Raw genomic sequence first — 219 nt, 5'->3', positions numbered from 1 at the left:
GTTGTTGATGAGATGGAAAAGCCTTGCGACACTTTGACCAATCATATTTCAGAATTGGTGTCACATGGTCACGCTTTGGACCAATCAAATTAAACCAATGTAAAACACGGCTACAGCGGGGTGCGCTTGTTTTCATGAACCTAGGCCAGTGGTTCCCAAACTTTTTATCTTCTGACCCACAAAATATCCATGGCAAAAACTTGTGACCCCAAATATTAC

The sequence above is a fragment of the Austrofundulus limnaeus genome, unplaced genomic scaffold, assembly GCF_001266775.1.
Source record: "Austrofundulus limnaeus strain Quisiro unplaced genomic scaffold, Austrofundulus_limnaeus-1.0 Scaffold848, whole genome shotgun sequence".
NCBI lineage: Eukaryota > Metazoa > Chordata > Actinopteri > Cyprinodontiformes > Rivulidae > Austrofundulus > Austrofundulus limnaeus.
Note: the sequence above shows the minus strand (reverse complement) of the source record.